Genomic DNA, 15,147 nt, shown 5'->3' with positions numbered 1-15,147 from the left:
CTCTCTCTCTCTCCTCTCTCTCTCTCCTCTCTCTCTCTCTCTCTCTCTCTCTCTCTTCTCTCTCTCTCTCTCTCTCTCTCTCTCTCTCTCTCTCGTCTCTCTCTCCCTCTCTCTCTCTCTCTCTCTCTCTCTCTCTCTTCTCTCTCTCTCCTCTCTCTCTCTCTCTCTCTCTCTGTCTCTCTCTCTCTCTCTCTCTCTCTCTCTCTCTCTCTCTCTCTGTCTCTTCTCTCTCTCTCTCTCTCTCTCTCTCTCTCTCTCTCTCTCTCTCTCTCTCTCTCTCTCTCTCTCTCTCTCTCTCTCTCGCTCTCTCTCTCTCTCTCGCTCTCTCTCGCTCTCTCTCTATCTCTCGCTCTCTCTCTCTCTCTCGCTCTCTCTCCCTGATTCCCCCTTCTCACTCCATACCTATAGTTACAAGTAGTATCTGTCCTCCCGGTGTCTTTTTTATTCTCTCTATCGATCCGTCTATCTAGCCTTAGCTACAATGATTGTACTTCGAAGTACTTCATCTATCTATATGACCATGATCTAACTGAGCTCATTGTTATGAATGTCCTGGCGTTCCAGGTGAACTTTCTTATCGCTCAACAGGTGTATTGCTTGTATACAGTAGGGCATCGGGTGTGAACTGGTATGCGCCCAAGGAAACCTTTCAAAGCCGGGACACAAGTGACATCGTTTTGTGGGAATCTTTAGATGGTTTGCCCTCCAGTGCGTAATGAATAACAAGTACTGAAGTAGTTGAACCCAGTGGCTGGACCTGTACGTGTATAATAATCACTTCTGTCCTCAGATTGTGTATACTGTATACTGTATACTTATGGTTACGACGTCACACAGCTGTATTGTCCTCCGATCCTTGGCACACAGTGAGACCAGGAATCCTTCTCCACTTGGTTTGCACCAGGGATTTGTTTATGGCTGCTGTGACAAGTACTGTGTGTTCAGGATGGATCGTGCCAGGAGGTGGATGTGGCTGCCCAAAGTACTCCATGGTATAGGGTACAGAGAGGTCACCACCTCCTCACAACCGCGCGTCTCTGCACAATACTAATACTAGAACTCAATCGCTTCAATCGTTGACATCATTGAAACCGAGACAATTCGCAGCACTCGTTACCAATGTCACTGCACGTTTTATTCCAAAACCGGGTTTATTTAAACAATCTCTCTCTCTCTCTCTCCCTCTCTCTCTCTCTCTAGGTTACCAATGTAGTTATGCACTACAGAAGAACAAAGGGGCAAGGCTAGTCTGAGTTTCATGCTTATGCAGCCAGTCATCAGACAACAACAGCCTGTGTAATATCGACGAGTGCCAGGTACACAGTACTCGAAGCTCACAAAGGTTCCGTAGAAAGGTCAACCCAGTTCGGCCATTAGGCAATTGTGTCGGGCACAGATTTCCATGCTGACACTTGCACAGCCGATTCTACGTCACTCGAACCAAAGAAGAATGTCGAAAGAACGGAATACATGTACATGTACATATACAACCATCTACAAAAAAGCTTCTTTCTGCTTGGCATTGTTTGCGCCAAGTGAGCCTTAACCCCTAGTGCGAACAGAGTGCATTTCCTTTCTGAAAAGGAGTTTGTCTGTGCCGCTCGGGGAATTGAGGACATCATTACAACTGCACGTTGGGGCATTGTTTTAAAACAGCAGCGCCCAGATAGAAATATTTGCGCCCAGGAATGTGCAGGAATGTGCAGGAATGTGCAGGAATGTGCAGGAATGTGCAGGAATGTGCATGCGAATATAGTCTGAGTATACTATAGACACAAGGCAGAACAACAGAGACCAACAATGTTCTCATGACTCCGAGTTTCGTGTTCAAAAACACTCGTCAAGAGGCTATCCGTAGTCATAGATAGGAATGCGCACGTACTGGTAATCTCGTTGACCTGCATACAATTATGTGCATATCTCACTAAGTAAACAAAAGATTCCCCCATTGGAAAGTGTCAATTGTTTCACAATGCTCAATCGCAATGTTCTGTTGACACAATCCTGCATGTAGCTTGCCATTAGGTTACCATGGCGACAACGCTGCCTACACTAAGGGTAAGAATTACTAAGATTGAGAACTAACTACTGTGACTTGATAGAAGGGGTCGCGGCACTTAGAGTCTTTGCACGTACAGAACTCTACATCACTAGATGCAGGGCGCAGGTTTGATTCCAGCATCGCATCTGCTGCCAGTTGCTGAGTTGGCGTGGATGTGCAGTACGGACGATCCCCTTGAGCGGTAAAACACTCCATAAAGGCTTGCTATTCTGGCGTCGGAACAAAGGGGTCCTCGAAACGCATAAGTGACAGTGGCGAACTAAGCCCATTTTACATGCATGCGCTCTGACCTACATGTATAGTCAACGCGGCATGAGGATGAAGCTTTGGGGTTTTCGCTGTCCGGGCACTTGTCCCGCTGACCGCCCACGCGCTACTTATACGAAATCTTATTCACTTTCACTTTGGTTTTTATAGTCCTCTGCGCTTTACATACCAACCGTTCATGTACTGGACATGATTGTATACTTTGGGTAGCTGCCTGGGTATACTTGCATATATGTACAAGTACATACTAATTGTATACAGTAAAATCTGCCAAGGCGACCACTCGGATAAGGCGACCACCTGCCCCAGAAGACCACTATAACCAGGACCAAGGGATGCTATTTGCAGTCAAACGACCCTGGATAACACCTGGCAACAGAGACCACATTTTGAAGGTCCCTTGAGCGGTCGCCTTAGACAGGTTTCACTGTACTAAAATTTGGCGGAGTATCTTAAACACCAGATGGTCATCCCCCGTGGTGTTCCCCCAGGAGAGATGCCCTGGGTTCTATCAATCTGTTGACAATCCAAAACTGGACAAAGTGGCCACACAGCTCACAGCTCACTGTGGACTACAAAATTTAATGTAATAGTACAAAGAGGCACTTGAACTCTTGATTGATCGGCTTCATGATGCTCAGCTCGACTCGTGTCAAGCACACTGATGAAGTAGAACTCTATCGATTTCGAATTTTGTGTCCACAATCCCAGATGTCGGCCCTCAGATGAAGCCACGACGCACGACAAAAGAGCTGGGAGCCAATAGAGGCAAGTCAATTAGGAGTAATTAGGAGCTCAAGTACTGATTATACGGATGGCAGTAATTGGAGCGCGAAGTGAGTGCGTGGGATCGCAAGTGCCGCAGTAAGAGGGTTCGAGTGGCTTCTGTCAGCTACATCGATGTTTACAAGGTTGTATCTTGTTGCTGAAGGGAACGTGAAATTACACAACAATTGTGATAATCCGCACTATGTACATGAGTGACTGTACATTGAAAGAACGAAGCACTTGTACTGGCAAGTACGTCTTGTATTTGATCCACTCTACAGCTGTATGATGTTTGCCTAGGAGGAAACCGTAGGCAGTGGCAACGCCGCAACCTGTACCAAGAGTACACGAATCCATTTCGGGAAAACGTGTCTGGTAGCGCGTGGCGAGGAAATTTTTTCAAACGCTTAGTTCCTCCATCGCGAAGGATCGTGGAGGAATTACAATCACTTTTGAATCGGTGACATGCGGATGAATAACACATTCTTGGGTCCGCATCTGCGACTGACAGTGATCAAAAGGTTGCAAGTGGAAGGACGAGATTCTATGGGTAGGAGGGGCAATTCGGGGCGGTGAATTGAAACAGTAATTATACATATACATGTACATGTACATGTATTTTATCCAAGTACTGAACTCTGAAGGACTCTCTCACGCACATGCTCACGGTCAATTCTGCTGTCGTGAGTCCCATTCCGGACGGATACGAGAATAATAACAGCTCAAGGAATACGTACATGTACGTGTACATGTACTCGTTTGAATGGATGGCGTTGGCAGCTACAATGTTGGAAGCCAATAGCATTCACCAGCCGTTACAGGTTTCATGTCAGCCTCTCTCCACACAGTACGTTTAGAACAATGGAATCACACCTCACCTACACGTATACACATTCATCCTGCTACATGTACACCGTTATCAATACACAGTAACTGTTGTACAATAGTGTATTGTGTGTCTAGTGGTGCCTGAGTTTCATGTCGAAGCGAACCGTGTCCATTAAACACGTCCCCATTGCGACTCATTTGCGAGGAGGGTATGGTGTGGGGAAGGCACAATGTTTAACTTCACATGTGGAATGTTGAGTTAGACAATGTGGTCTGGCCATATACATACCGGCAATGCGGTATTGTCTCTCCCCTGTGTGGCTTGTTTGTTTGTTTGTATTCTTTATTTATTTGGTTGGTGGGTGTAATAGTACACGTATGAAAGTCACAAAGCAGAATTGCCCTTGACTTGCGAAAAGGAACTTCTGTACAAAAGTCAGATACAATCATGTACATGTACATGTACATGTACATGCACCATTGATCTTGTAAGAGCTGTATGTTCAGGCAACAATATCGACAACGTACATTGTGTAATCAAGCATGTACAGTCAAAGTCACTCTCCTACAGTCGTAGAATCACATCATACGGGTACAGAGGACTTTCTCCACCGAATTACAGACAGTACTGCCGCAAAATATACATGTACATTGTACATCACCCACACTGCGTATCGTGCATTCCGGAACATGTACACTGAATTTAACTGATTTGTCGCACATGGAGCACCGATCAAGCTTCCGTTGTTTAGAAATTGAGAAGCAGAAGTATTCATATTATTGTCTCACGGCATTGCCAGGCGCTCTGGGTGTCCAATATTCAACCTGCGTGATGTGCTCCACTTGATAGTCTAGGACAAACAAATGCTTTGAAGGCCAGCTGGGAGAGGGCACATTCATGTGCGCTTTGAAGCTTTGAGCCCCAGGTGCAGGTGGAAGCCTTGTACAGAGTACTGGACTGAGTGATAATGCGAATGTTGGAGAGTGTCGGGATGTCTGCTGTGAATTGCAATAATGAAGCCGAATCGATTCCTGGCCATCCTCTCAGCTCCAGCTGGCTCCTTCTCAGCTCTTGCTGTTGGTTCCGCCATAACGTTAGTACTTTGATAAGCTCTAGTGGTTGCAGCTGGTTCATGATAATGTGTGAACTTGTAGCACATGAACCGTATAGTTATACATTTGGACGGCATTGAGAAATTCCTACGTTCCTAAAGGCCGACTTAAGCACCCAAGACCGTTACGCTCAAGTGGAACTGAATTTCTGGAGGGAGCTCAGGAAGGCTAGGCAGCATTCCATAACGCTGTCTCGTTCACCAGCATACAATTTACATGATTGTAATGTCTAATGATATAGCCACTGATGTGTGGCGTCGTCGTTGCCATTGGAATGCTTCGATATGCTCACGCATCAGCGACATTGGACACGAACGCGTACTACAGCAATATACAATAGTGCTGGTATTGACTATTGTGAGCTGTAATGGTTCCATTCTTGCCGACAACCCAACAATGTACATGTATACTGCTCAGTGCTCACTCAGATCAGCCATTCATCTCAAGAAACTGTCAACGTCGTCTCTCGCATGCCTCTTGGAAGCCATAACTCCATTAGCTCCTCGGAAAGAATTTGAATATTCCATAACTCCCTCTCTTTCAAGACAAGAGGCTATCCATCTACGCTGTAGAAACTATGCAAAGAGACAGAGAGAGCCAGAGGGGGGGGGGGGGGGTAGCGAGAATAGCGAAGTAATTGCCCCAACAATCACTGTGCAGTCACATGCCATTTCAACGGTCAGTGTACCAGTACTCCAAAACAAATCAACGGTCAAGACTGCAAGATTCACAATGCTCATTTTAGGAACTTCATTAGTGGTGACAGTGTCGACAGTCCGTGCTGCTAGCGCCAGTAATGCGCAATCAAAACAAACAGCGACGCGTACAAGTATGCAATCATGTTCGCCTAGACAGTCACAAGTGCCGCTGTCAAACTAATGTTACCTCTTTTTGCATACAGGAAAGGACAATCACTATGACTTGGAACATCGGCATGAGGAAATATGAGGACGAGGTGCACGGAAATACAGCCAGTGTACGTGCAAGTACAGTGTATTCTGCAAACGTATACCGTAGACACAATGTGGCTCTCCTGATGAAAACTGCCACTTGGGCCACCGGAGGCAACAAACCGTCTGCCTTCTTCTGGTCAGAGTACCGCAATGGAAAATATCATGCATGTGTGTGTGCAGTAGGTGTCACACATGCACGTATACGAATACCCAGCCTCCTCTCTTGCAGGTCTGCGAGCTCCATTATAGCCTCCTTACCGGCATTATTGTGCTCTCTCCAGCAGTCACCAGCAATGCAGAGACACCATGAGAAAGTCCTTTCGTACAGCTACAGTGTTTTTCCAACCCAGGATAATAATACTTGTAGCTACAGCGTATTTCCATCGATCATTATTGCAGCTCACTTGTGTACAACCACACAGCAGGCTCAGTGTCATAATGATCTAGGACAAGCAACACTAAACTTAACGGCACTTGTACACTTACATGTACATAGACAGGTACATGTAAGTGTACTGATGCGGGATTGAGTCATGTGCAAAGCAAGAATACATGGAACATAAACCACAGGGAAACAATTCTGAAAGTCTCAAACAGCTGTAGCTACTCGTGGCAATAGTGAGCATTGAAAATAGACACAGTAAAACCTGTCTGGGCGACCACCTGCCACAAAAGACCACTTGCAACCAGGACCAATTTTAAGGGATGCTATATTGCAGTCAAACGACCCTGGATAAGGAGACCACCTGGCAACAGAGACCACTTTTTGAAGGTCCCTGGAGCGGCCGTCTTAGACAGGTTTCGCTGTACATGTACATTCAGCCTGTTTACTTTTGGTTATGTCACCAGTGACAGATATGACTCTGCATGCGATCATCATCCCGTCGTGAATACCAGGGAGTCGTGAAATACTCCTGGTGATTACGGTGCATCTTGCACAGACCAGTACTGGCTTTGCTCATTGATCTCCATGCTGATGTGCTTGCGCCGCGGGTACTGTTTACAAAGTTTACAAACGCCTCATGTCATGATAATAATGTGCCTACTTTTCCAGCATTGACTCCTCGCAGTGCTGTTTTCTTTTACATGTACATGTACAATGTAGCTGTGCTTCATACTACTGTGTCCTATCGACAATGTATCTTCAACTCTCTTTTAAGAGTCGTCTCTACTCTTTCGATTCTTTCCTTTCCTGCTTTGATCAGTATACAGTCCGTTTGCCGATTTGCACATTATTAAAATATTAAGATGAAGACAATCAACCGCCAACATACCAAACACCACACATGTGCGTTTAGATCAGTGCCAAACTGCCAAGTACAGAGGACACTAAAGTAAAGAGGATACGTCATCAGAAAGTACACGTAGTGTATTGATTCGCCTAGCCATACGTGTCAACACCTTCAATTCATGCACATACAAAGTACATGTACCATGTACTTTGTATGTGCATGAACACAAAACACGTGACTGCCTGTTCCGTATCCCCGAATGTGCCAAACTTCATTTGAAATCGTTGAACCCCATTATGGAATCCTGACAATCACAACTACATATACACCGATTCACATGTACATGTACAATGTAGATGGATGGAGAGGCGACAAGTAGAACTTACTTCCATCTACAGTGTAGCTGTTTCTGGCTAGTATCAATTCTATCACACTTTTCAATCTTCCTTATTGGCGTCACGCCATCGTGGAATAAAAGAAGAATAATAAGAACGCGTTGGGTACCGCTAACATCGCACTGCCTGGAGAGATTAAAGGTCTTGCTCGAAATAGTTATGTCATGATTTTGCAAATCCTACTGATGCGTGTTCCGTGGCAGGAGAACTTCGAGAAGTACCAATAAGCAAACATCGCACAATCTTATGGCGTGATTGATGATGTTATCAGGTTTAACTTCCCTGCCACACTTCTCTTCGTACACTACACTAAAGTCCGATTTCTACAGCGTCTCTTCACACGCATCCAAGAGAGGAACTGATGATGTTCACGGGCGTGCAAATGGTCTTCTCCTCACTTGAGAGTTGACACAACGCTTTTACACTTTCCTTGGATCTTGATTCTGGAATCACCTGCACATCATGCGATGTACATGTACATCAATGCATGACGTCACGCATCAATCAGTCATTGCTCCATCGAATGCTCGATTGTTTTCATTTTTAATTAAATTTTACTAACAAACCTACTTAAACAGAACCCTACAAACAATCAAGGAAACAGATGGGTGATTACTAATACTAGTTTGATGATACAGTAAAACCTGTCAAGGCGACCACCTGTCCTAGAAGACCACTGAACCCAGGACCAAGGGATTTGATTTCCAGTCAAATGATCCTGGATAAGGAGACCACCTGGTAACAGAGACCACGTTTTGATGGTTCCTTATAAGCGGTGGTCGTCTTAGACAGGTTTCACTGTACATGTACAGCAGTGTATGTGCAATTCATTTTGCCAGTTCAAGAGGCTTTACAATCATGTACATGTACTTACAACTTAGAGTTTTTTGTTAGTTAGAGTCGACATTGTCTATTTGTGCTAAAGGTAACGGCTTTGATGAGCTGTTTCCAGGGCATGAAACACAACGCTAGATTCCCCCGTCTCCGTCACCTCTTATCTATCACTCTTGCACAGTACTTGTTCTAACGCTCCATCTCTTCACCTGCTGCCCTGGCGAAGCAATCTTACTCTTAGGACTTGCGCCATCGTTTCCTGTCTTACAGTGCCAATCTTCACAAATGTGTCGCTCTCAGAAGTTTCTAAGATGCTAGCGTAATCAATCGATTTGCGGTAAAAGTGATTTCCTGGCCACACAAATATCTTCTCTGTGCTGGCTTCAGTAAGTCCGCTGAGCTCCGTTGATAATCCCAAATATGGTCGAAACAGCCTGTAGCTATCCGGGGATCCAGATTCAGTCGGCTCGTACACGTGAAAGTACTGTAACGGAAGAGATGTCCATCACATTTTACTACCCTGTCCGCGGAATTGCGCTCTTTCCTGCAGTGGGATAACCCCGGGTATAGCCTCGGCTGTCGTTCAACAGACCTACACGACAAGCAGTAGCAATCCAGATGGCTCCAGCAGTCCTCCGCCGTGACGGAGTTTCAGTGTGTGCAGAGCTCAGTCTTTGGCCTGGGATTAGGAAAGCTTTCTCCCGCCCATACTGGAATGACGCAATGATAACACAATGGACTCGACCTTAAGTTAATCGAATTAACTCGAGCGTACCCATAAACGACTCGGTCAAACCATTTCCCCGGTTGTGCCCAAGTGCTTTTAGAAGTGTAGAGGTCCTAAATGCGACGTTCTGCCGCTACAAATGGAGTTTCTGCCGCACGGAACGGATTGATTCAGAGCTTGACCAGTGCATTCACTCACTTGCTCGCTACACACATGTACTTTGCGCTAATTGGCGCTAAACGTTTGACCAGCCTCCAAGTCTGCAGTGTATTTCAGACAATGCATGTTACCAGTACCAGAGAGGGACCAAGGAAGAAACTCGGGGTGTGTGTGTTCCCGGTCAACAATCACAGCACACAATGCCCTCCTCCAGCAGATGACTAGAGTTGAGAAAAGGCGAGCAAGGGTCCTCCAGGGCGTTTCTAAGTGCTCAAGTATGCACTTTGTGAGTTTCCTTTCGACTCGTCAATCGTCATTGCTCGACTGTGTTCCCGAGTCCCTTTCATCCACGCCAGCTCACACCATCCCATCCTGGAGTGTGGACCAGTATGAGTTCGCCACTGCGTCTTTGTTTGTTCCGACTCTTCCCCATGACGCGGGTCTTCAGTTCAGTCAAGGGTGTTACTCTCTGCCCTTCGCCCGCCTCCAATGCACCCCGGCTAGTTTGGCCACAGTACAGTTATGTGCACACGCACATGCACACTGGTGAAAGGTCTGGAGCGATGAAGTTACCATATTTGTCAGCGTAGCGTGCAGGAAGTGCATCTCTCTACGCCGCACGGCCAGAGCTGTAGCTCAAGTGTTTGCTGTGCGTGTTGCTTTTCCGGAGCAGGTTAAGTGCTTGGCCCCATCTCATAGAACCGAGAAGACTTGGTAGGGCCAGGAAGTGAACTCTAAAATACACACTGCTCATTGAACAAAATGTTCTTACATGTACATTATACATGATTGTACATGACTGCACACTGTACATTGCTTAGCTCCAGATACTGAAGTACATGTAGTAGATGGCAAAAGTGGATTATACATGTACGTTTTATACCTCCTTGATGGCAGTGAGACCCATGCAGAATATCACGTGGGACTGATAGCGTCCGGATCATTATTGTGCCAGACCAAAGAACTTTCTACTTCGTTATTATGTTTTCATGCAGGTCAGCAGACAGCTGATGCGGAAGGTGATCGCATCGTCATGCTGGCTCAGTACGTATCCCCAATACCCATTTATGTACAGCTCGCACTTGACGTAGACCTGTGGGAGGGACTGTCCCGTATTCTATAGTATCCATAGACCAGGGTCACGTAGGTAAGGGTGTGGTGACGTCATGACTAGGGGTGTGCGGATAATGCTCGAAAAGGTGGCAGATTCTGCTCGAAAAGCGGTGAAACTGGCAGAACCATACAAACCTTATGGCGGGCAATTCCTCGAATTCTGCTCCATTTCTTTATCCACATACCAAACATGCATGAAACTTACCAGAAAAAGTACCGAATTCTGCCAATTTTTCTGCGATCCTGGGACTCTCCACTCTGCACTGGTGAGTGATGTCGTGATGATATGCAGGAAATGCTCCCAGGCATCATGCGCTGGACCACCACTGTGACTGCATTGGCTTGGATCACAGAGTGACCACAATGATTATACAATGTACATGTACATGTAATTGGCCTTACACATACACATACATGTCCACTTTACATGTCTTGTACCGTTACAAGTCATGTACAGTGGACATGTATGTACATAATTATAATGCTATTCTGCTGCATGGCTATGCAGATGGAGATGTGTAGGCCTGTACACCCTGCTGAGAATCATGGCACTGATGATGGTGATGATGAGGGCGACACGATACGGCTACTTCTGAAGTACATGAATACAATACCCATCGAGTGGCACAAATTACCTCATTATCGCTGGTAGAATCTGCCAAGGCAAGAGCATGTTGTAGCGACTCCGGCGATTCTGGCGGTGTGCTGCTCCCGACACGGGAGCTCGCGCTTTCCCTAGATTCTGACCCACTTGACACTTGACTGGCTCACCACTGCCATTCAAAGCCCAGCTAGGCAGCAACAACCAAGCCTAAAATTAGTAAAATATGCTCCCTTGTTTAGTCTTGCTGGTACACGTGTACATTGTATGTCGCACATCCCTAGGCTACAGGAGTACAATCATCGTCATGTACATGTATATTGTCGCTATAGCAACATGGTGATACATTTACATGAAGTATCCGGTCTGATCATCACTGCACATCCTTGCAAGAACAATAATGACAATACTGGTACACTGTAACGTCATTTTATGTACATGTACGTGTCATGTACATGTACATGACACGTACATGTACATGTACATGTACATGTACATTTGTACATGCCCTATGCTGTAGACAGTCTGCTGTTTCGACCATCACGGCCTCATCACGACATCAGTACAGCTACAGAGTGCTCTAACTACGAAAAGTAGCGGAGGGTTTCGTACGATTATGGAATGGCGTCAATCAATCATTGGTCTTCGCACTCTTTCCATTACATTTCCCCTGGAGACGAAAATTAATGCACGTTTAGGTTTACATGGAGAGATAAGAATGACACCACATGGCATTTTGATTACTGGCACTAGAAATGTGACTTCATTCGGATAATCCATTCTTCATTGTTATGGATACCATCCTGGCCTTCAGGCTTCAGTATGATTCCAAGAGTGCATAAACTGTTGATGGACTCTTGATGATTCATGTAGGATCTCCGATGTGAAAGCGTGCTACTAGTAAATGGCACTTCTAAAGTTCGGGACGGTTCACAGTTGATTGATGTGCACTGCCACTGATCTGTATTAAATGCACTGCTACTGATCTGTAATGCACTGCCACTGATCTGTAATGCACTGCCACTGATCTGTAATGCACTGCCACTGATCTGTAATGCACAGCCAGGAACACTGCGAGCAGCTGTATCATCACGTTGACAACATGGTGGCTTTGTACTGTACAGTAACAACAATATTGATGACGTCACTCCACATCGCCTCTTATTAGATGTACATGTACACAGCAGATGCTTCACTTCCGAACATGATGTGCACTTGCTGGTAAAAATTAATGGTGATGTCCTCCAAAAACGCGACACCCTGTGGCACTTCGGAGTACAATTTGTAGCAAGGATCAAAGTCCACCTCGCTCTTTACAGGTCGTGTTTAAAAAGTGTCAGTCGGGAACTCGACATGTGTCGAACGCGGCAGCGTGTTTAATCCTTGCATCTGTCCAAATAATGGGAGAACAAAGCGTGAAAGGGTAGTTCGGCTCTGAGTCTCAGACATGATTAAAGTCCTCTCGCGACACCTGGTCCATACAGATATCGCGTATAATAATGCCGATGTACATGATGGTGATTATACATAACGTTATACATGGTTATGGGTTCCTTCTGGATAGCTTCGACCTATTACTACTAATATGTTGTACGTACATGTAGATAGGGACCGGTGGATTCTGCTCGAAAAGGTGGCAGATTCTGCTCGAAAAGCAGTGAAATCGGCAGAACCATACAAACCTTATGGCGGGCAATTCCTCGAATTCTGCTCCATTTTTATCCACATACCAAACATGCATGAAGCCAATTCTTCTGCCGGCAGAATCCGCCGGACCCTACATGTAGATCTACTGGCTGACGTTGCGTGAGTGCTGCTGAGACATGGTTAAAGTCCTCTCGCGACTCCTGGTCCCTATACCAATTCCACATGTACATGTACATGATTGTGCATGACCATGTGCACTGTACACTGTACGTGGGCATGCATGCCTTCTGGATAGTGTCGTCACTTTCATGTTTAACGTACTGGCCATGGCTGAGTCTTTGCGTGAGTACTAGGAGTAGTATCAACCCTGTTCTAGGTTGTTGGGCTTTCCAATGGTAGGTAGCATTTGCTGCAGTCCAACAGGCAAGTGGCCCAGAACTGATGTCCAGTTCCGTTTTCCACTCTGGCACAGATCTCACACTCGCACCGGCCCGTCCCACAGCCTCACAACAAGGCATCATAGAAGTACCTGATTGACACGTGACATGATAGAGAGGTGGCTACGTCACAATACGTGAAGTATTGTGACACCACCTGCCAGGGCAACCAACGATCCAAGGCGGTCATTCTGGGTCGGTATAATTATGACCTTGGAGTTTGGATTCAACGAAGAGAAGCAAGTGTGACACAAGTTCGACAGTCCACTGTATGATGAGCATGACTGTGCTCGTTGTTGATGAAACCCCTACCAGCAAGTCCAGCATTTCCACTGCTAATGTCTTCAAATGGATTGGTACTTGGTGTACCTGCTGGCACATCAGGTGCAAGCGGAGTTCAGAGAGGTGGAGTGAGCCGCGGTGATCTTTCTGTGTACTTGACATACTGCTCGGTGACTGTCCATCTCTCACCTCCCAGGAATGCGCACTCCAACTACACTGGCCACTCCACAGGCATACTGCTAACCAATAGCTCAAACAGTTGTAAGATTCTCATTCACCCTTCCTCGTTGACTCTCCGTCGTGCCGTTTATCTTCCACTAATGTCGCTGAACCTATCGTTTGCCCTGTGAGAGATAAGATTGAATAGACCTCAATGTAGCGCCGCTATGTGTCTGCGTGCACCCATCGGTTGTTCTGGGTCTCGCAGTTCAATCGTGTGCACTGGCGCTACATAGCAAGTACACATGTAGCGGTCTATGTACTCCCAGTACCGGTTGCTAAGTATAGCTATCACCGCAGCGTTCCCTTGCGAATTGCCCGATGTTGCTTTTGCATATCTGTTCTTCTAGACGATCGGCATGCTGTCGTTCTAAGCGATTGGTCGTCTCCCACAGCAATACTGTCGATACGTGTGTGTGTCTGTGTGTATGTGTGTGTGCGTGTCTGTGTGTGCGTGTCTGTGTGCATATGTGTGTTCGTGTACGTGTATGTGCATACATTCCAGACGTGTGACAATTTAAGCACATTGTCCGGCACAAGAGCAGTCATTGTCCTGTACACAAACGAACAAGATTCTACAATTCCGGATCATCGGGATTTATGATTAGACAAATTATGTACGTAGTGTAGTTTGAAGCAGCTGAATTCTTTTCTACACACACACACACACACACACACACACCGGTAATACTACGTTCAAGCTCTACGCAATGGGTTTAGTATGGTACAGGATCAGCGTGTATGATCGCCGACCTTCAAATGCATGTCAGCTGCATACATGTAAAACATGTTGCTTATCAGGACCATAAAGTTTTGAAAAATGTTGCCTTGATCATCACCACATCATCACATCTTTGTAGCCATTCAATCCTCGAAATTTCATTAGGTCCTGGTGGTCGAACTCACGCCACATGATCTGATACACACACTTCCCGTACATGCATATGTAACACCAAAAATATGAAACTGGAAACTGGAACGCTGGTCCATGCAACAAGACGCTACTTGTGTCTTCACAGTGAGTACGTCAATCGGGATAACTTTTCTCTCTCTTTAAACAGCTGTAGCCATGTATGTGGATCGTAGCTATTATGTTTTTGTTCGGTGAAAGCTACATACAGTCCACCAGGGTTGATAAGACGTTAACACCACACAAGATCCTTACGTAATTGTGCATTGTTGCATGGAGGAGTGGGGAAAGGGAACTATATGTACATGTATTAAAGTGATAGTGTTAGTGTTAGTGTTATCCGCATCGAGCTGCTCTTGGTCCATGAGAGCGCATCAACAACGCCGTGTAACAGTACAGAGCGGGACAACTGGACTATTATAAGATTATGGGTTATGCACTCACATGTCCATTAACTTGTAGAGTTAAAATGCAACTGAATGCATGGAATGCCAACACTAAGATCCACCGGGGAAAACAATGCAATTTACGCGTATTCCGAATATCATGTACAAAGAAGATGACACGCGCAGATATACTAGTACCGCGTACAATTGTAAA

Source organism: Sycon ciliatum, chromosome 10 (genome assembly GCF_964019385.1).
Source record: "Sycon ciliatum chromosome 10, ocSycCili1.1, whole genome shotgun sequence".
NCBI classification, from domain to species: Eukaryota; Metazoa; Porifera; class Calcarea; order Leucosolenida; family Sycettidae; genus Sycon; species Sycon ciliatum.
Note: the sequence above shows the minus strand (reverse complement) of the source record.